Genomic DNA, 23119 nt, shown 5'->3' with positions numbered 1-23119 from the left:
TTGGGTTTAAATTTTGTTCCTGCCACTGACTTTGACCTGTTTTCAACCTTACTGGATATTAATAAATTCATCAGATTACTCACGGTTAAAAAACATTTCAGTGAGGTTGGGAACAGTTCAGACTCAGTGGCAGACACGAGGGTTGAAAAACATCAAAATCTTTATACAGGTTTTTCTTTCCGTGAACAGGTTACATTGTTGCAATTGCACAATTTGCAGGAATTTTCAGATGACATGTGTGAACATAATAAAGTGAATTTTCAGGTGAAAAATCCCAATTTCTATCCCCTTAAATCACGGAGCAGTGGAATGGATACATTCCAAGAAGTAATAGAGAAAGAACTGATGCAAATCCATGCTGACACAGTCGGCAATAAAAATAATTATAAAAATAATAACCTTACTAAACTACAAAAAATAGCTATGGGGGAATTGAGAGATAGGGAAGATATTGTCATCAAAATGGCAGACAAGGGCGGCGCGGTGGTGGTTCTAGACAAAATAGTATACCAGCAACAAATGTTGGAAATTTTGGGGGATACAACTACATATTGCAAGTTGGACTCCAATCCTTTGGAGTGCTACCGCAAGGAGTTAACGGACATTCTACAGGAAGGTAGAGATTTGGGAATTTTTTCCCATGGTGATTTTCAATATTTAAATGTACAATGTCCGATTACTCCTATTATACACGCCTTACCCAAGGTTCACAAAGGTCTCTGCCCACCACCGCTCCGCCCTATAGTCTCGGGAATTGGCTCCCTGACAGAGAAATTAGGCCAATGGCTAGATACAATCTTACAACCTTTAGTCAAAAGAACACCGGGGTATATAAAGGACACAGGAGATATACTGAGAGGGTTCTATGATAAAAAATGGTCCCAAAATTATACATGGTTGACAACAGATGTAGTCAGCCTCTATCCTTCCATCCCCCATCATATAGCGCTCCTAGCGTTAGAATACCACTTACATCGCTACAGTATGCATGGTGACGTTTTCATTGACTATGTACTAAAGATAACTGATTTTCTACTCACACATAATTATTTTAGTTTTGACAACAAGTTTTATTTACAAATACAGGGTGTGAGTATGGGAGCGAAGTTTTCCCCGTCACTTGCAAACGTCACCATGGCGTACTGGGAGGAGCGCTATATATATGACACCGATAATCCCTTTGGTGATTGTATAGAGTGGTATGGCAGATACATCGATGACCTGTTATTCATTTGGTCTGCCGATGTATCTGCCATACCCTCTTTCCTGCAATATCTCAATGGTAATCTTTATGGCTTGCGGTTTGTTGGAGCACATGATGGCTGCAAAATTAATTTTCTGGATGTAACTCTGACGGGTATTCCGGGACAGACAATATGCACCCGAACATACCGTAAACCCATAGCGGGAAATACAGTACTGCGAGCTGACAGCCATCATCCTCTCCACACAATAAAAGCCATTCCAGTAGGGGAGATGATCAGAGCCAGGCGCAATTGCAGCAGGGACTCTGACTTCTATGAGGAGATACAAACAATTGCCAACAGACTACAGGATAGAGGTTATCCACTGTGGATGACCGAAAGGGCATCTAATATAGCCAAAGGAAAAAAAACGGCAAAATTTGTTATTTGGAACCCCCTTAAATCACAAAAAATATAACAGAAAAGAATGTAATAGAGAAAAAACTGCTGAAAATAGACAGGAGAGAAAAAACGGAATCAAACCAGATCATGTGGATAAATCCACCAATATCCCAACACTTGTACTAACCTTCAGCAACCAATTCTCTATAATAGAAAAAGCGGTCTCCAAGTGCATTCCCATCTTGTATGAGGATCCACAATTATATAAAATACTAAGGGGAGGACACAGAGTAGTATCCAAGAGACCTGCGTCTTTGGCTGCCTCACTGTCTCCTTCTTGTTTCAGTTTAAAATCAGTGGGAAAATCACGGACATGCTGGTTGCGATATACAGGCTTTTCACGATGTGGCAGCTCCCCATGCAGAGCTTGCAATTATGTTACCCCAAAAAAACAATTCCAAGATTCTGAAGGTACCAATAAATATCATATTAAAACTTACATTAACTGTAATACATCAGGGATTATATACATTATTGAATGTGAGGAATGCCGGCTAATATATGTGGGTTGTTCAACCAGAAAATTTAAAGTGAGGCTGTTGGAGCATATTAATTATATATTAAATCCTGCATATGTTAATATCTCAAGTGCGGCAAAACACTTTATCACGGCTCATAATAGAAGTCTATCTTCATTTACAGCCTATGCTATAGAAAGAGTGTTTTTGCCCACAAGAGGCGGAGATTTCAAAAAGCTTGTATATCAAAGAGAAGCTTTCTGGATTTTAAAATTAAATTCCAGAAGCCCTGCAGGACTAAACCAGAGAAAGGAACTTATGTATATTTACTAATAGCATTGACAACTACACCATGTTGCAACTTTGAAGGATATTATTGTATAGCCTAATTGAACTGAAATGGATTGCACCCAGCAGATACAGAGGAGTGTTCAGACAGGGCGTTTCCAGATGCAGGGGAGTGTTCAGACAGAGCGTTTTCAGATGCAGAGGAGTGTTCAGACAGAGCGTCTTTAGATGCAGAGGAGTGTTCAGACAGAGCTTTTTCAGATTTTTTCATATATTTGTTCATTTTTTATATCTCGTGACTGCACTTTTATCTCTCTCCTCCCTACCTGCTGGATGCAATAATATTATAGAATGTTTGTTCATAATGGCTCATTTTGGATTTTAATTTTTAATTCTGAATGTGTTTTTGTGCACTTAAATTTCTGTTAGCACTTTTAATTACAACACCTGAGATAACCAGCACCGCCCTGCTAGTTTAATGGGGGAGGGATTTCTGTGTTCACCTCTCTATATATACACTGTGTTGGAAATTTACTGTGGAGGTCATGATTAAGAACCATCTGGTTCGAAACATGTAGACCGTACTGGGGCTTATTTTTGGAGGTTTCTATCACCGCTGTACATTTGGTTTGTGGAATAAACGTCAAGCAAGAAAAACAAGGTGCTGGATCTTTCTTCCTTTCCTCCTCTCTGCCTGGGAGACAACCGAGGGCAATCCAATTATCTCTCAGGACAAAGGGGAGATCGCCAATACACATGTGGAGACAACAGGACAGACATCACCATTCAAACACACAATGGGACAATAGAACCACACCCAGCATATTCCTCCCAAGCTGACAAGTTACACTTATTATAAATTGTTACAACTTTGTGAGGTTACATTGTCCATACATATAACTTACATCAATTTAAACAGTATAACTTGGGGACAAACCTATCCAAAATTCACTTGAATAGGTTCAGGGGTTTAAAAGTTAGTATGGGCCAAAACCCAGTGGCGAGGTTGGTTTCGCCACAGCCCTTCTCTCATGGACAACCTGACCGCATCCTCCACCAATTGTAAGGGATCGCCTCTTATTCAGGGGTCATTCTCACAATGATCTTCATCGACCACAGGGTTAGGGGCCAAACATTGCTTTTATTTGGCACCTCAGCAAAACCAAAACGAACAATACAAATAAAACACCTGCCCGGCTGGGCTCTAAATAAACATGAGGACTCCCTACCTCACTGAAAGCCCCGTTCACACACGGGAAGAACATGCAGCTTTTTCCAGCCTAACAATCCAGCACTTCCAGGCTGTAACAAAGTCCAGTACCTTTTGGGGGATTGTGGCCCAGAAGTCCTCCTGACTCTAGACTAGCGACCGTCGATTCCAAGACCTTGCAGTGTCCCCCAAAGTTCAAGCTAACACCTACCCCCGTGGCCCCTCAGCCAGCTCGGCTGAGCCCACCTGTACAGAGCCTTCCCAGGGCTCTGCTGCACACAGACTCTTCCTTCTCCTAACAGTCTGGACTGGGCTCTTATCCCAGACTGATTGTTCCACCTGGTGCGGCCTCTGACCTGCTGATCGATAGCAAAGAAATGGAAACTCCTGCCATATCTCTCCCCTAGCAGCCGTGAGGCCTGTCACTGCCTCACAATATCTAACTACAGGCACCATCTTGTAATGGAGTTCTCTAACAGGAGAAAATGCATATATGATGTAGCAAGGAGGTGTGTTCTCTTGGGTAGGATGGAACCTTTGTGCTCTGGAGAAGATAAGGTGTTGTCTGAAAGCTTAAGTATGTGGAAGCTTTTTTAGCTGAATTCAAAGAATGTAGTCCACATCTCTATGAGTCCCCCCTTAGACCTCATTCTTTCCCTAATGAAAGCCTAGCACATCTATCCCCATGCTTTAAATCATCTTTGCCAGCTTCCATGACAACCTAGCCTAGTGTATAGCCTCCCATGAAACTGGACTTAGCATGGGAAAGTCAGATGCCAGTCCCTATGGTCGATGATCTCCAGGTGGTGTTGTAAGCAGGGGGGGACCAACAGAACGAAGTGGACCTTGTCTCCCATCGTCATGGAGGTCTCCCATCATTATGGAGGTCTCCCATGAGCATCTCAGGGTTAGCCTCAGCTACGACTTTGAATAAAAACCTCCTGATGTAGGGGATTACACAACAAACAATTAACGCAAATAGCAGAATTAAAGAAAAATTCAGGAATAGGAAGTAAGTCCTTTTAGGGCATTCATGGCTTGGTCATTGATTAGTGTGGACATAAGAACTATCAATACTGGGAGTCTTTAGGCTATACTATTAATGGGTCACTGGGCTAGAGTATCAGACTGTAACAACTTTGTTCTTCCTTTTGCACACCTCTTCCCCAGCCCAGAAACCTATTTTTACTATCTCAATAAGAATCCATATTCTTTTAGTTAGAATCAGCAGTCACACAAGGGGAAACAAGAAACATCTAAGGGGTATACCTTACTGAAAATACGGCTACCAGCGGGCACTCTGTTCATGGCTTATCAGTCTCTGCCATGGCTTTTTAAATCTTTACCTTTAGTGTCCCATTCAATTCCTTTTTTCCCTACTCTACCGCTGCTTTGTGGATGGTACGAAACATGTAAGGCCTGTTCTACACCCAAAACCTTCATTATCTAACACCTCTGTCACTTTCAATGGTTTCAGGTACCCCATACCTGCATACAACTTCGGCCATCATCTTCTTTGCTGTGGTCTTATCTACCGGGTATGCTTCTGGCCAACCTGAAAACAAGTCATCACACACCAATACATACTCATACATGCCCACCTTGGGTAGTTGAAGGTAGTGTGCAAGCAATGAAACAGATACAAAGGGCAAGACGTGTGTTTCTGGGGTACCTTAACCAACTTGTTTCACGTTGTTCTGGGAAAAAAATCATACATCTAACTGCTACAGTGCTAAACCCTGGGGCGTACCATGCGCTATGTACTAAATCACACACAGAAGATTCTGACTGAAGCGTCACTCCATGGGTTGCCTGTGCCATCGTGGATTAGAGGGACCTGGGAAGGCAGGGTTTCCCTTGGAACTGTGTTAGGCCTACCTCATTCGCAGTCCCCCCTTTTTACATCCACTGACCCTTTCCTCCTTCCGCGCCTGGTTCTGTAAGGTCTTAAGAACTTCCAGCGAGACAGGAGGAGTTATTTCAGGGATCTGAGCTGTGTCCACTAAGGCAGGGGTCTGCTTAGGCAATTTGGCAGCCATTGTTGCGGCCTGATCTGCCTTGGTTTTTCCCTTTGCCTCCTCTGAGTCTGTTTTACAGTAACCTTTATTTTTATCACCGCCACTCAAGTTGGCGACATGAGAGCTTCTATAAGAGACTTCACTGCTCTCCCATTTTGATGGGTTTATCTAAAGTGGTCAGAAAGTCTCTGGCTTTCCAAATGGGCCCATAGTCATGGGTAGTGATGAGCTGGATGTGCCATATTCGATTTTGTGATATTTTGCAAATATTTGATTTAATATTCGTCTTATATTCGTTAAAATTGAATATTCATCATTATTCTATTTATCGCGATTAATATGCAATTTAATTATTTGCGTATTGCGATTTTTAACTGTCTAAGGAAACGTTCCTATTGGTTTGCTAATGGTATGTGTATTTTACGAATATTTGCTATATTGCTATATATTTTTATTTTAGAATATGACAAATATTCTAAAAAAAACAAAGTTATAGCATTATAGCGAATATTTGTAAAATACACATATAGACTGCGATTTCACTAATGTAGTGCTATAATCTTTTTTTTATAGTCTAATTTTTTTGGTCTCTTTCTGAACTTCAGATTTCGAAAAAATGCACCCTATTAAAAAAAAAATAATACTATAGCACTATATTAGCTAAATTGCAGTCTATATGTGTATTTTACAAATATTCGCTATATTGCTATATATTCTTGTCTTAGAATATGATGAATATTCTAAAAAACAAAGTTATAACAATATAGCAAATATATTCATTATTTTGAATATTTGTCTTTTTTTTTTTTTTAAAGTGAACTGTTATTCCACTTTGGCATACTCCTCCCCGACAAGCGTCCCCGTCACCATTGGAACGCCTGTGGGTTAAAATATACCATCGGATCTGAGTTTTCACAATCTCAGGGAAAACTCTGATCCGGTGGTATTTTCTAACCCACAGGCGTCCCCATGGTGATGGGGATGCTTGTCGGGGAGGAGTACGCCGAAGTTGATTAACAGTACACTTTGAATTTTTTTTTTTCTAAATAACAAATATATTCGCTATATTGCTGTACAGTATAATGTCAGGGACTGTTCCACAGGACTAGCACATAACAAGTGTGGTGCTGATATTCAAAAAGTGGTTAAAAGGGAGCCCATAAACTATAGGCCTGTAAGTTTAACTTATACTTTGGTTAAATTTTTTGAAGGTTTTCTAAGAGATTATATCTTGGAGTATCTCCATGAAAAAAAGTGTGTAACTTCATATCAGCATGGATTTATAAGAGATCGGTCATGTTATACCAGTTTGATCAGTTTCTATGAGGTGTGTCATTGTATGATGTATATTTAGATTTTTCCACATAAAGAGTTGGAATAATAACAATAATAATAATAATAATAATAATTAAAGATAAGCAAATTTCATATTTTGAAATGCGTTCACGCTTCGTTTACTGGTAAAAGGTGAATTGCGTTATGGATACCGTTACCACGGACCATAACGCAATTCTATGACGGAATGCATAACGGGATGCCTTTAGCGGCAATGTGAGATAATTTAAGCCTTTATCTGTTATTATTTGGATGATTATGGCTTACAGTTTTTGAAAACCCCAAATGTACAATCTCAGAAAATTAGAATATTGTAAAAAGGTTCAATATTCTAGGCTCAGTGTCCCACTCTAGTCAGCTAATTAATCCATAACACCTACAAAGGGTTCCTGAACCTTTAAATTGTCTCTCAGTCTAGTTCAGTAGGAATCAAAGTCATAGGAAAGAATGCTGACCTGACAGTTGTGCAGAAAACCATCATTGACAACCTCCATAAGGAGGGAAAGCCTCAAAAGAAGTTGGATGTTCCCAAAGTGCTGTATCAAAGCACATTAATAGAAAGTTATATGGAAGGGACAAGTGTGGAAGAAAAAGGTGCCAACACACAACAGACGGATCCTGGACATGGGCTTCAAATGTCGTATTCCTCTTGTCAAGCCTCTCCTGAACAAAAAACAATGTCAGAATAGAGATGGCTTTGCGATTCACCCGGCAGACGTTTCACTGCGAACTTTGAGCGTTTGCGATTCGCCGAACATGCGAACATATGGCGATGTCCGCCAGCGCCATATTATTTAGAATTGTGCTGAACTTTGACCCATGACACATCCATCAGGTGGGACAGGACAGCCAATTGAGATGTTTCAGCACATGGACACACCCCTACCCTATAACAGAACCTAATCTGGCAGCCATTTTACATTTTGTGTTTTGGTGTTGGGGACAACAAACACTAGCTAATAGGGTCACAAAAGTCCTTTTATGGACTGGTATAGGTGTGCTATTAATAGGTGTGATATACTGAGGGGTGTTTTATACTTATAATATACTTTCTAACATACAAAGTATATTATAGAGCATTTGTATTGTGCAGCAGTTGAGTGCGGTTTTGCTGTGATACCGCAGCTATATAGAGGGACAATGGGGTTTAATATGCCTGCTTCCACAAAATACTGATTGAGGGCTGCTATATATCTGCTTCCACAAAATACTGATTAAGGGGTTTGATATACCTGTTTCCACCAAATATTGATTGAGGTTTGCCATATACCTGCTTCCACAAAATACTGATTAAGGGGATTGATATACCTGCTTCCACCAAATATGATTGAGGCCTGTGAGATACCAGCTTCCACAAAATACCGATTAAGGAGTTTGATAGACCTGCTTCCACCAAATATTGATTGAGGGCTATGATATACCTGCTTCCACAAAATACTAATTAAGAGGTTTGATATACCTGCTTCCACAAAATACAGATTAAGGGGATTGATATACCTGTTTCCACCAAATACTGATTGAGGCTTGCCATATACCTGCTTCCACAAAATACTGATTAAGGGGTTTGATAGACCTGTTTCCACCAAATATTGATTGAGGGCTATGATAGACCTGCTTCCACAAAATACTGATTAAGGGGATTGATATACCTGGTTCCACCAAATATTAATTAGGGGGCTACGAGATACCTGCTTCCACAAAATACTGATTAAGGGGTTTGATATACCTGCTTTCACAAAATATTGATTGAAGTCTGCAATATACCTGCTTCCACAAAATACTGATTAAGGGCTTTGATATACCTTTTTCCACCAAATATTGATTGAGGCCTGCAATATTCGTGCTTCCACAAATAATGCTCAGGCACAGGCTAATTTTGAAAATGACAGACAGAGGAAGAGGCAGGCCGTTCCGCAGGGGTGGTAGGGGTCGGGCAGGTGCACCAGGCCGGAGCCTAAGTGGGAAGTTGGAGAAGGCGCGTGCAATTACTTCAAAGGACGCACCAGAGTTGGTTGAGTGGTTCATTCAACCTTCCGCTTCTACACCCTCTTCATCTTCTGTATCTGCACCCTTTCACTCTCTGCTGTGTGCACCCCCAAATACACCACCACCATCATAGCCCCTCCACTCGAGTCATAGGAATTATTTTCTCATCCATTCCCAGAACTTACCAATGCACAGCCATTCTTGACATCGGATGAGGAAAAGGAAGTAGCAATGGCCGCCATGCAGCGGTCTGACGACACTACCAGATCAGCCCAGGGAGGAAGGCTTCCACCATGCATGGTCACATCTTGCGCAGCCAGGACGCCGGCACATGGCTCCGCAGTGTGGGCTTTTTTTTAAGTTGTCAGCTGCTGACAATAGTGCTGACATCTGCAGCCTGTGCTATCAACGCATAAGTTGTGTTAAGCCCAACATTTATCTAGGGATGACCGCCTTAAGAAGGCACCTGGACTCCCATCACCGAGCCCAGTGGAAGCAACGCTGTCAGAACCCACAAAGCCACACTCCCAATGCTTCACGTCCTGCCTCTTTTCCTTCTCCTCTCTCCTACCATTTGTCATTCACTCCACCTTCCACCATGCTGCCGTCGAGTTCATCTGGCAGAAGGCAGGCTTCCGTGGCCCAAATGTTCAAGCGTAAAGCGTTGATGATGCCGTATATCCCTATTGCTCAATGGCTGACCGCTGGTTTGTCAGAACTGCTAGCCCACTAACTACTGCCATAAAAATTGGTGGACTCGGAGGCCTTTGGAAAATTTATGGCCATCGGCGCTCGCATCACACATTGCACCCGCGCGGAATACTCGCTCATGTGAAAGGGGCCTAAGGTTTCTACACTAACAAAGAAGGGGGTTCATTACTGTAAGTGCAGTGAGACTATAGAACTCTTTGCAAGAGAAGGTTGTGATGGTGACCCCACTAAAAGAGTCCAAGAGGGGCCTAGATGGATTTCTTGTGTATGATATTACAAGTTATACACTAGCTATTAGATTAATTCAAATTGCTGAATTTGTAGTCAGATTCCCTCCGCCCCTAAAATGAGGAAAACCGTATTCTACTTTATAGTTGGCTGGTGACTCGGCTGAAAAAAAAAAAAAAAAAAAAATATATATATATATATATATATATATATATATATATATATATATATTTATGTGTGTGTAAAATATCCTGTATCCTGTCCGTCCAAAAAATATGACCTGTCCTATTTTTTTGACGGACAACGGTTCACGGACCTCAGAAAGTCAGAGCTGCTTCAAAATGCGGAAATTCACATTTTTGTACCATAGTTTGTAAACGCTATAATTTCTGCACAAACCAATAAATATACACTTATTGCATTTTTTTTTATCAAAGACATGTAGAAAAATTTAGAGAAAAATGTATATAGAAATGTAGTGTTATTTGAAAAATTTTAAAACTGAAAGTGAAAAATGTCATTTTTTTTCAAAAATGTTGGTCAATTTTGATTAATAACAAAAAAGTAAAAATGTCAGCAGCAATGAAATACTACCAAATGAAAGCTCTATTAGTGAGAAGAAAAGGAGGTAAAATTCATTTGGGTGGTAAGTTGTATGGCCGAGCAATAAACCGTGAAAGTAGTGTAGTGCAGAATTGTAAAAAGTGGTCTGGTCATTAAGGGGGTTTAAGCTAGGGGAGCTGAGGTGGTTAAAGGGGAAATATTAGATTTAAAGTTACCCATATAAGATCGGATTGTATTGCGATTATATGTATGTGAGGTCTGAGCAATCAGATATTGGCCAACTAAACTACGATGTACCTGTCCAATTAAGTGACGGTACGGTATTGGGTGTACTGCTGGTTTGCCTCCCCGTGGTGCACCCTGGGTAACGCTAAATGAACCTGCAAATACTTTTGGTCTGACAAAAAAAGCTTATGGACATAAATTTAAATCTATATATTGTGTGTATGGTATATAGAATGCTATTGACATAGTGCTGCGAAGTAACAAGAATACTCAGTGCACCAATCAGTAGTATCTACTATTGGGGGGGAGGGGTAGCGGAGGAAAAAAAAAAATGGTATCAGTGTGGTTCTTATTCGCATACACAAATGATTAGCAACACTCAATCTACATATAAATAATTTAGACGTAGATCGAGTGTTCCTAAATAGTGTTCTGCTATGCATGCAATATAAAATAAAATACTGTGCTGTAATACATTATTACTTACAGTGAGTATAACTTCTTCTTTTTTCGCCGATTTTTAATACAGGCCGACTGCCAAACTCCACTGGTAGCAAAACCGAAACCAGCACATGACACGTGACACTTTTACTTCACTCATAAGATCGCGTCCTCACTTTTTTCGGCTAAAAATAGGGAATTCGAATAGCAAGATTGATTTCACCCTGCTTCTTGCAATATAGCGAATATTTGATGTAGAATCGATCAATTTAGCTAATATAGTGATATAATCTTCTTTGTCTAATAGTTGTAACTTTTTTTCTCTTCTGAACTTCAGATAAAAAAAAAAAAGACTCAAAATTAAGACTCAAGATTATAGCACTATATAAATTGCTCTGTTTGTATATTACGAATATTCGCTAAATTGCTAAATAGTCTTGTTTTAGAATATAAAGAATATTCTAATAAATAGAGTTGAGCGAACACCTGGATGTTCGGGTTCGAGAAGTTCAGCCGAACTTCCCGGAAATGTTCGGGTTCGGGATCCGAACCCGATCCGAACTTCGTCCCGAACCCGAACCCAATTGAAGTCTAGGGGGACCCGAACTTTTCGGCACTAAAAAGGCTGTAAAACAGCCCAGGAAAGGGTTAGAGGGCTGCAAAAGGCAGCAACATGTAGGTAAATCCCCTGCAAACAAATGTGGATAGGGAAATGAATTAAAATTAAAATTAAATAAATAAAAATTTACCAAAATCAATTGGAGAGAGGTCCCATAGCAGAGAATCTGGCTTCACGTCACCCACCACTGGAACAGTCCATTCTCAGATATTTAGGCCCCGACACCCAGGCAGAGGAGAGAGGTCCCGTGACAGAGAATCTGGCTTCATGTCAGCAGAGAATCAGTCTTCATGTCATAGCAGAGAATCAGGCTTCACGTCAGCCACCAATGCAACAGTCCATTGTCAGATATTTAGGCCCAGCGCCCAGGCAGAGGAGAGAGGTCCCGTAACAGACAATCTGGCTTCATGTCAGCAGAGAATCAGTCTTCATGTCATAGCAGAGAATCAGGCTTCACGTCACCCACCACTGCAACAGTCCATTTTCATAAATTTAGGCCCAGCACCCAGGCAGAGGAGAGAGGTCCCGTAACAGACAATCTGGCTTTATGTCAGCAGAGAATCAGTCTTCATGTCATAGCAGAGAATCAGGCTTCACGTCACCCAACATTGGAACAGTCCATTGGCATATATTTAGGCCCCGGCACCCAGACAGAGGAGAGGTTCATTCAACTTTGGGTAGCCTCGCAATATAATGGTAAAATGAAAATAAAAATAGGATTGAATGAGGAAGTGCCCTGGAGTACAATAATATATGGTTAAGGGGAGGTAGTTAATGTCTAATCTGGACAAGGGACGGACAGGTCCTGTGGGATCCATGCCTGGTTCATTTTTATGAAAGTCAGCTTGTCCACATTGGCTGTAGACAGGCGGCTGCGTTTGTCTGTAATGACGCCCCCTGCCGTGCTGAATACACGTTCAGACAAAACGCTGGCTGCCGGGCAGGCCAGCACCTCCAAGGCATAAAAGGCTAGCTCTGGCCATGTGGACAATTTAGAGACCCAGAAGTTGAATGGGGCCGAACCATCAGTCAGTACGTGGAGGGGTGTGCACACTTACTGTTCCACCATGTTAGTGAAATGTTGCCTCCTGCTAACACGTTGCGTATCAGGTGGTGGTGCAGTTAGCTGTGGCGTGTTGACAAAACTTTTCCACATCTCTGCCATGATAACCCTGCCCTCAGAGGAGCTGGCCGTGACACAGCTGCCTTGGCGACCTCTTGCTCCTCCTCTGCCTTGGCTTCCACTTGTTCCCCTGTGACATTTGGGAATGCTCTAAGTAGCGCATCTACCAACGTGCGCTTGTACTCGCGCATCTTCCTATCACGCTCCAGTGCAGGAAGTAAGGTGGGCACATTGTCTTTGTAGCGTGGATCCAGCAGGGTGGCAACCCAGTAGTCCGCACACGTTAAAATGTGGGCAACTCTGCTATCGTTGCGCAGGCACTGCAGCATGTAGTCGCTCATGTGTGCCAGGCTGCCCAGGGGTAAGGACAAGCTGTCCTCTGTGGGAGGCGTATCGTCATCGTCCTGCCTTTCCCCCCAGCCACGCACCAGTGATGGGCCCGAGCTGCGTTGGGTGCCACCCCGCTGTGACCATGCTTCATCTTCATTCTCCTCCACCTCCTCCTCATCCTCGTCCTCCTCGTCCTCCAGTAGTGGGCCCTGGCTGGCCACATTTGTACCTGGCCTCTGCTGTTGCAAAAAACCTCCCTCTGAGTCACTTCGAAGAGACTGGCCTGAAAGTGCTAAAAATGACCCCTCTTCCTCCTCCTCCTCCTCCTGGGCCACCTCCTCTTCCATCATCGCCCTAAGTGTTTTCTCAAGGAGACATAGAAGTGGTATTGTAACGCGGATAACGGCGTCATCGCCACTGGCCATGTTGGTGGAGTACTCGAAACAGCGCAACAGGGCACACAGGTCTCGCATGGAGGCCCAGTCATTGGTGGTGAAGTGGTGCTGTTCCGCAGTGCGACTGACCCGTGCGTGCTGCAGCTGAAACTCCACTATGGCCTGCTGCTGCTCGCACAGTCTGTCCAGCATGTGCAAGGTTGAGTTCCACCTGGTGGGCACGTCGCATATGAGGCGGTGAGCAGGAAGGCCGAAGTTACGCTGTAGCGCAGACAGGCGAGCAGCGGCAGGATGTGAACGCCGGAAGCGCGAACAGACGGCCCGCACTTTATGCAGCAGCTCTGACATGTCAGGGTAGTTGTGAATGAACTTCTGCACCACCAAATTCAGCACATGCGCCAGGCAAGGGATGTGCGTCAAACCGGCTAGTCCCAGAGCTGCAACGAGATTTCGCCCATTATCGCACACCACCAGGCCGGGCTTGAGGCTCACCGGCAGCAACCACTAGTCGGTCTGTTGTTCTATACCCCGCCACAACTCCTGTGCGGTGTGGGGCCTGTCCCCCAAACATATGAGTTTCAGAATGGCCTGCTGACGTTTACCCCGGGCTGTGCTGAAGTTGGTGGTGAAGGTGTGTGGCTGACTGGATGAGCAGGTGGAAGAAGAGGAGGAGGAAGCCGAGAAGGAGGAGGTGGCAACAGGAGGCAAAGAATGTTGCCCTGCGATCCTTGGCGGCGGAAGGACGTGCGCCAAACAGCTCTCCGCCTGGGGCCCAGCTGCCACTACAATTACCCAGTGTGCAGTTAGGGAGATATAGCGTCCCTGGCCGTGCTTACTGGTCCACGTATCTGTGGTTAGGTGGACCTTGCTACAGATGGCGTTGCGCAGTGCACACTTGATTTTATCGGATACTTGGTTGTGCAGGGAAGGCACGGCTCTCTTGGAGAAGTAGTGGCGGCTGGGAACAACATACTGTGGAACAGCAAGCGACATGAGCTGTTTGAAGCTGTCTGTGTCCACCAGCCTAAATGACAGCATTTCATAGGCCAGTAGTTTAGAAATGCTGGCATTCAGGGCCAGGGATCGAGGGTGGCTAGGTGGGAATTTACGCTTTCTCTCAAATGTTTGTGAGATGGAGAGCTGAACGCTGCCGTGTGACATGGTTGGGACGCTTGGTGACGGAGGTGGTGGTGGTGTTGGTGGTACATCCCCTGTTTGCTGGGCGGCAGGTGCCAACGTTCCTCCAGAGGCGGAGGAAGAGGCCGAGGCGGCAGCAGCAGAAGAGGCCGAGGCGGCAGCAGCAGAAGAGGCCGAGGCGGCAGCAGCAGAAGAGGTAGCAGGGGGAGCCTGAGTGACTTCCTTGGTTTTAAGGTGTTTACTCCACTGCATTTCATGCTTTGCATGCAGGTGCCTGGTCATGCAGGTTGTGCTCAGGTTCAGAACGTTAATGCCTCGCTTCAGGCTCTGATGGCACAGCGTGCAAACCACTCGGGTCTTGTCGTCAGCACATTGTTTAAAGAAGTGCCATGCCAGGGAACTCCTTGAAGATGCCTTTGGGGTGCTCGGTCCCAGATGGCAGCGGTCAGTAGCAGGCGGAGTCTCTTGGTGGCGGGTGTTCTGCTTTTGCCCACTGCTCCCTCTTTTGCTACGCTGTTGGCTCGGTCTCACCACTGCCTCTTCCTCCGAACTGTGAAAGTCAGTGGCACGACCTTCATTCCATGTGGGGTCTAGGACCTCATCGTCCCCTGCATCGTCTTCCACCCAGTCTTGATCCCTGACCTCCTGTTCAGTCTGCACACTGCAGAAAGACGTAGCAGTTGGCACCTGTGTTTCGTCATCATCAGAGACATGCTGAGGTGGTATTCCCATGTCCTCATCATCAGGAAACATAAGTGGTTGTGCGTCAGTGCAGTCTATGTCTTCCACCGCTGGGGAAGGGCTAGGTGGATGCCCTTGGGAAACCCTGCCAGCAGAGTCTTCAAACAGCATGAGAGACTGCTGCATAAATTGAGGCTCAGACAGTTTCTCTGATATGCATGGGGTGATGTGACAGACTGATGGGGTTGGTTTTCAGGCGCCATCTGTGCGCTTTCTGCAGAAGACTGGGTGGGAGATAATGTGAACGTGCTGGATCCACTGTCGGCCACCCAATTGACTAATGCCTGTACCTGCTCAGGCCTTACCATCCTTAGAACGGCATTTGGCCCCACCATATATCGCTGTAAATTCTGGCGGCTACTGGGACCTGAGGTAGTTGGTACACTAGGACGTGTGGATGTGGCAGAACGGCCACGTCCTCTCCCAGCACCAGAGGGTCCACTAACACCACCACGACCATGTCCACGTCCGCGTCCCTTACTAGATGTTTTCCTCATTGTTATCGTTCACCACAACAACAAAAATATTATTTGGCCCAATGTATTGTATTCAAATTCAGCTGGATAAAAATTTGAGGCCTAGAATTTAGGCGCTGGGTGACCGGTATAGATTTACTGACAGAATTAGACTTGGAAATGCACAGTAGTGTGTGTGTGAAGTTATTCTGAATGACCCTATGTGCACCTTGAATATTATATACCCTTTTAGGGATAGATTTCAAATAGCTCTGATATAGCAGAAACCACTAAATTATGAAATTGCTAAATTGGGAATTGTATTTCAACCCAGAACAAAAAATGTGCTTAGACGGACACTAAATAACTTGCCCAGCCAGAACAGTACAGCGGTAACGACAGATTTAGCGGGATATAAATTTGAGGCCTAGTATCTAGGCACTGGGTGACCGGTATGGATTTAGTGACAGAATTAGACTTGGAAATGCACAGTAGCGTGTGTGTGAAGTTATTCTGAATGACCCTATGTGCACCTTGAATATTATATACCCTTTTAGGGATAGATTTCAAATAGCTCTGATATAGCAGAAACCACTAAATTATGAAATTGCTAAATTGGGAATTGTATTTCAACCCAGAACAAAAAATGTGCTTTGACGGACACTAAATAACTTGCCCAGCCACAACAGTACAGCGGTAACGACAGATTTAGCGGGATATAAATTTGAGGCCTAGTATTTAGGCCCTGGGTGACCGGTATGGATTTACTGACAGAATTAGACTGGGATATGGCCAAAAAATAACCACACTATTGCTGGTTAAATGCACTTGGTGTGACAGCTTGACCAACCACACTACTGAGGGTTAAATGCACTTGGTGACAGGCGCAGCTTGCCCCTGATGTAGTATATGGCCAAAAAATGAACAGACTATTGCTGGTTAAATGCACTTGGTGTGACAGCTTGACCAACCACACTACTGAGGGTTAAATGCACTTGGTGACGGGCGCAGCTTGCCCCTGATGTAGTATATGGCCAAAAAATGAACAGATTATTGCTGGTTAAATGCACTTGGTGTGACAGCTTGACCAACCACACTACTGAGGGTTAAATGCACTTGGTGACGGGCGCAGCTTGCCCCTGATGTAGTATATGGCCAAAAAATAAACAGACTATTGCTGGTTAAATGCACTTGGTGTGACAGCTTGACCAACCACACTACTGAGGGTTAAATGCACTTGGTGACGGGCGCAGCTTGCCCCTGATGTAGTATATGGCCAAAAAATTAACAGACTATTGCTGGTTAAATGCACTTGGTGTGACAGCTTCACCCTGATGTAGGCTTTAGCCAAAAAACAACCACACCATTGAGGGTTAAATGCACTTGGTGACAGGCGCAGCTTGCCCCTGATGTAGTATATGGCCAAAAAATAAACAGACTATTGCTGGTTAAATGCACTTGGTGTGACAGCTTCACCCTGATGTAGGCTTTAGCCAAAAAACAACCACACCATTGAGGGTTAAATGCACTTGGTCGCAGCTTGTGCTGGCGCACCACAAGACACAAAATGGCCGCCGATCACCCCAGAAAAAAGTGACTGACAAACGGTCTGGGCAGCCTAAAAACAGTGAGCAATTGAGTATCAGCAGCTCAATGACCCACAGCTGCAGATCGATCAATAATCAAGTCCTTTGGAGGAGTTAATCTGCCTAATCTCGCCCTACTGTCGCAGCCGCAACCTCTCCCTACGCTAATCAGAGCAGAGTGACGGGCGGCGCTTTGTGACTCCAGCTTAAATAGAGGCTGGGTCACATGGTGCTCTGGCCAATCACAGCCATGCCAATAGTAGGCATGGCTGTGACGGCCTCTTGGGGCAAGTAGTATGACGCTTGTTGATTGGCTGCTTTGCAGCCTTTCAAAAAGCGCCAAGAAAGCGTCACAAAAGCGCCAAGAAAGCGACGAACACCGAACCCGAACCCGGACTTTTACGAAAATGTCCGGGTTCGGGTCCGTGTCACGGACACCCCAACATTCGGGAGGAACCCGAACTATACAGTTTGAGTTCGCTCATCCCTACTAATAAACTAATACATAGCAATATAGCGAATATATTCGTTAATTAGAATATTCGTAAAAAAAAAATTTCAATGTAAAAAAATTATTCCTTCCAGTTTAATGTTCACGAATATTCGATATAGTGAATATATAGCCCTATATTTGAAATATTTGCGAATTCTCGAAGTTGCGATATTCGCGAAAAATATTTGTTATTTGAATATTCGCGCTCAACCCTGGTCATGGGCTGTACCTGGAATCAGCTCAAATGTTGGCTGCTTTTCCATCTGCATATCTGCAAGTCATCTCCAGAGCCCAAGCAGTGCTTCCTTCTCATCTTCCAGGAGTACTGACAAAACAATGAACTAGGGAGTTTTATCACTAACGGCTAATAAACAAGGTTCCTGGACATTGAGGGCACCTGTGAGCTTTACAGTGCCATCCTCCTGATATGAGATGCTGGCATGTACTTTTGCAAGCAAGTCTGTACCCAGGAGGCATTATCACTGACCAGCAACCGGGCAAGTACTTCTTGGGTAAGGGCAAATCTAACACAGATGGGTTATGTTAAAAAGGGCTGGTGTTCTTGGAGATTAAGTCAGGGGAGGCCATATTTGCTGCTCCAGTATCAATCAAAAACGGGACTACTTCTTCATCACCCAGAGTGAGGGATATCATTGGGACTGGACTTGAATCTGCTAAATGTTTAAAAGCACAGCCGATACTGGAGGTACTGGATTGCCTGTTTCCGAATCTTGGTCTAAATTTCCCCCCTCATCTGTGTCATCCTATTGACAAAAACATGGGTGTCTGTGGAGACTGACAGTGATCCAGGCAACACAGAATATGATCATCTCATGTGGTGTAGACGAAGAGTGCCACGCAGCACAACTCTCCCTCTCATCTGGGTTCTGGGCCCCACAGACTCTGCAGGTCCATCTCCCAGGACTATTATAGGGTGGCAGACCTACTGTTTCCTTTCTCTGTTGGGGAGGTGGTTTAACATTATCCTGATTACATTCACAACCTGACTTGCTCTGCCTCTCTACACCTCCTCCTTTTTACAGTTGCCTCTCGCAGGAAGACTTCTGTCTGTTCTGTAAGCTTGTTATCTTTCAGCCACCCTATATCTCCCTACATGATTTTTCTCACTACTACTCTCAGTTTACAATTTTCTTTTGATTATATCCAATATATCTTAGTATTGCAGTGTTCTCAATATCACACATTCCGATGTCATGACGTCACTTTCCCCGTGCAGCTATGGCCCCCTGTCTTTCCCTCTATATTCACCGGGTAACAGAGACACACATGGTGTGGGGCGCACAGGCACACAATGCTTCAAATACTTACTTCCACTTACTTCATACTTATTGGAGATAAGGGGGGTAGAGCATGTTTACACTTTTCATTAGCATTCTGATGTTTTTAACTGCCTGTTTACATTCTTTAATACTTCTCATCTCAAGGTTAGCATTTTTCAGCAACATCATATGAAATACAGAAAAAACAACTGAATCTGTCCGGTCTTAAAGCTACATTTTACCACAATTGAGAGACTATCTCCATCACAATCTCCTCCTCTTGCGATTCTAGCAAATGTGCAGGAGGGAGGACTTCACTTGACTTTACTTGAAAAATAGAAACATAGAAGTTAAAACATTTCATCTCAATAAACAATTAAACAATACTAGCGGTCATGACTAAATATAGGTATATGTGTATCCTTCATGTAATGACTCGAGTGAGTACCCCTTATTGTGCTACTTGGATGTGTATCATTTCACGATTGTGTCCGTATCCTGAGAAATACCAGTAACTAAGATGGCTGCCAGCAGGAAGTTCCCTCAGTTAAGGTGGCTGCTGGGCCGGTGTTCTATTAGATTTCCCTACCCCGTGAGATTTCTCTACCCTCATCACTTCCGGCCGCACCGGACATGACGTGAGGAGGTGTGCCGCACCACGCAGGCGCACAAGGACGGGGTAAGGAAATTTCACAGCAGAGTAAGCTGGACACCGGCCGACACTACACATGCGCCGGGAGCCTCACCAGCGGTTAGGGTAGGGAACAATTACGGGCCAGTGCGCAGGCGCGGTGATCGGATGGATGTTCTCAGCTGGACACCGGCCGACACTGCACATGCGCTGGGAGCCTCACCAGCGGTTAGGGTAGGGAAAAAGCACTGGCCCATAATTTTTCCCTATCTTAACCGCTGGTGAGGTTCCCAGCGCATGCGCAGTGTCGGCTGGTGTCCAGCTGAGAACATCCATTGGTGTGGTAGGGTCTCACAGCGCCATCTTGGAGGGTAGTGTCATACATTTCTGTCCAGCCCAATTTCTTATACTTAATTATTTTCATGTTGACGCTTGCATTGGTTTTTCATAATATCAAGAATAGAATGTTCTAAATTCAAGGCCAAATGTCCTGTGTTCACTCCTTTTCAGAAACTTTGTAATAATATCGCTCCTTTTTGGCCTAAAGCCAGAACACACACCCCACCCTGTGTGATGATCTCTTTCATTCTCGACTTAACTCTCAATTTGGCCTCATCATCACATCAGTAGAGTTGATTTTGCTCACAGTAAACATGGCTGTGTGACCTTCCTCTACTAGTCAGTTTTCTAGTTGGCAACACACAAGGTCAGATTACCGGTCCACACAAACATAGCATTCAATGTCGAACAGACATACTGTATAGAACACTTTCTCATACTTTTACACACACAAGTGTTTGAACTTATTAACAAATAACGTACAAATAACATACATATGTGCTCCACACACACACACACACACACACACACACTCAGTACCTTACGCACATTTTCTTTTGATTATATCTAGAGTTGAGCGAACACCTGGATGTTCGGGTTCGAGAAGTTCGGCCGAACATCCCGGAAATGTTCGGGTTCGGGATCCGAACCCGATCCGAACTTCGTCCCGAACCCGAACCCCATTGAAGTCAATGGGGACCCGAACTTTTCGGCACTAAAAAGGCTGTAAAACAGCCCAGGAAAGAGCTAGAGGGCTGCAAAAGGCAGCAACATGTAGGTAAATCCCCTGCAAACAAATGTGGATAGGGAAATGAATTAAAATAAAAATTAAATAAATAAAAATTAACCAAAATCAATTGGAGAGAGGTTCCATAGCAGAGAATCTGGCTTCCCGTCACCCACCACTGGAACAGTCCATTCTCAGATATTTAGGCCCCGGCACCCAGGCAGAGGAGAGAGGTCCCGTAACAGAGAATCTGTCTTCATGTCAGCAGAGAATTAGTCTGCATGTCATAGCAGAGAATGAGGCTTCACGTCAGCCACCACTGCAACAGTCCATTGGCATATATTTAGGCCCAGCACACACACAGGCAGAGGAGAGAGGTCCCGTAACAGACAATCTGGCTTCATGTCAGCAGAGAATCAGTCTGCATGTCATAGCAGAGAATCAGGCTTCACGTCAGCCACCACTGCAACAGTCCATTGGCATATATTTAGGCCCAGCACACACACAGGCAGAGGAGAGAGGTCCCGTAACAGAGAATCTGGCTTCATGTCAGCAGAGAATCAGTCTGCATGTCATAGCAGAGAATGAGGCTTCACGTCACCCACCACTGCAACAGTCCATTGGCATATATTTAGGCCTAGCACACAGGCAGAGCAGAGAGGTCCCGTAACAGACAATCTGGCTTCATGTCAGCAGAGAATCAGTCTGCATGTCATAGCAGAGAATGAGGCTTCACGTCAGCCACCACTGCAACAGTCCATTGGCATATATTTAGGCCTAGCACACAGGCAGAGCAGAGAGGTCCCGTAACAGACAATCTGGCTTCATGTCAGCAGAGAATCAGTCTGCATGTCATAGCAGAGAATCAGGCTTCACGTCAGCCACCACTGCAACAGTCCATTGTCATAAATTTAGGCCCAGCACCCAGGCAGAGGAGAGAGGTCCCGTAACAGACAATCTGGCTTCATGTCAGCAGAGAATTAGTCTGCATGTCATAGCAGAGAATCAGGCTTCATGTCAGCCACCACTGCAACAGTCCATTGGCATATATTTAGGCCCAGCACCCAGGCAGAGGAGGGAGGTCCCGTAACAGAGAATCTGTCTTCATGTCAGCAGAGAATCAGTCTGCATGTCATAGCAGAGAATGAGGCTTCACGTCACCCACCACTGCAACAGTCCATTGGCATATATTTAGGCCTAGCACACAGGCAGAGCAGAGAGGTCCCGTAACAGACAATCTGGCTTCATGTCAGCAGAGAATCAGTCTGCATGTCATAGCAGAGAATCAGGCTTCACGTCACCCACCACTGCAACAGTCCATTGGCATATATTTAGGCCTAGCACACAGGCAGAGCAGAGAGGTCCCGTAACAGACAATCTGGCTTCATGTCAGCAGAGAATCAGTCTGCATGTCATAGCAGAGAATGAGGCTTCACGTCAGCCACCACTGCAACAGTCCATTGGCATATATTTAGGCCTAGCACACAGGCAGAGCAGAGAGGTCCCGTAACAGACAATCTGGCTTCATGTCAGCAGAGAATCAGTCTGCATGTCATAGCAGAGAATCAGGCTTCACGTCAGCCACCACTGCAACAGTCCATTGTCATAAATTTAGGCCCAGCACCCAGGCAGAGGAGAGAGGTCCCGTAACAGACAATCTGGCTTCATGTCAGCAGAGAATTAGTCTGCATGTCATAGCAGAGAATCAGGCTTCATGTCAGCCACCACTGCAACAGTCCATTGGCATATATTTAGGCCCAGCACCCAGGCAGAGGAGGGAGGTCCCGTAACAGAGAATCTGTCTTCATGTCAGCAGAGAATCAGTCTGCATGTCATAGCAGAGAATGAGGCTTCACGTCAGCCACCACTGCAACAGTCCATTGGCATATATTTAGGCCTAGCACACAGGCAGAGGAGAGGTTCATTCAACTTTGGGTAGCCTCGCAATATAATGGTAAAATGAAAATAAAAATAGGATTGAATGAGGAAGTGCCCTGGAGTCCAATAATATATGGTTATGGGGAGGTAGTTAATGTCTAATCTGGACAAGGGACGGACAGGTCCTGTGGGATCCATGCCTGGTTCATTTTTATGAACGTCAGCTTGTCCACATTGGCTGTAGACAGGCGGCTGCGTTTGTCTGTAATGACGCC

Source organism: Bufo gargarizans, chromosome 3, assembly GCF_014858855.1.
Source record: "Bufo gargarizans isolate SCDJY-AF-19 chromosome 3, ASM1485885v1, whole genome shotgun sequence".
Lineage (NCBI taxonomy): Eukaryota > Metazoa > Chordata > Amphibia > Anura > Bufonidae > Bufo > Bufo gargarizans.
Note: the sequence above shows the minus strand (reverse complement) of the source record.